Raw genomic sequence first — 711 nt, 5'->3', positions numbered from 1 at the left:
AAAATATGTCACAACCTCTTCCAGACGGGGGGGGCAACCTACACTGCAATCTCGAAATATCATTCATGTTAATGTCAAAGGCACGACTGTGATGGGGATGTCATCTCATATTTCATTCAGAGTACATGTTTACGAGAATCGCTCCTAGAATGGGAGCAATCTTCACTGCAAATAGCACTTCCTCGACGCCCTTCATTGTACTGGAGTTCCTTTTTAACCAAATCAAGAAGTTGATCTCTTCAAGGCTCCATACATAGGCTGCTTTACAAGCTCACATGGAAAACGCCTCCGCCAAGTGGCAAAAGATTCAAAAGCAACAACTGACAAGTTGTCAAACATTTTTTCTTGAGTATGACTCCAACCATATTTTCAAGAAAACCTATACCCGATTGCAACCTATACCGCAGTTTCGAGAAACGCAGAGCATCTCTGACACCTCATTCTGGGATTAATCGGTCCCAGGGGGACTCGATTCGACCTCTTCCATTACAGGCTACAGTCGTCAAACAAAGACTTCGACGTACAGCCTCAGATAGGTCAAAAATTCTTGGTGGATTTCCTTCGAACTCTCCATAACAGGTTACGGTCGTCAAGCTAAAACTTCGACCAACAACCTAGGATAGGTCAACCATCCTAAGTGGATTTCATGACTTTGTTCATTACGAATTAAAATCGTTGAGCATCTCCGGTTATACAACTCAAAATTGTTCT

The sequence above is a fragment of the Phalaenopsis equestris genome, unplaced genomic scaffold (assembly GCF_001263595.1).
Source record: "Phalaenopsis equestris unplaced genomic scaffold, ASM126359v1 Scaffold000263, whole genome shotgun sequence".
Lineage (NCBI taxonomy): Eukaryota > Viridiplantae > Streptophyta > Magnoliopsida > Asparagales > Orchidaceae > Phalaenopsis > Phalaenopsis equestris.
Note: the sequence above shows the minus strand (reverse complement) of the source record.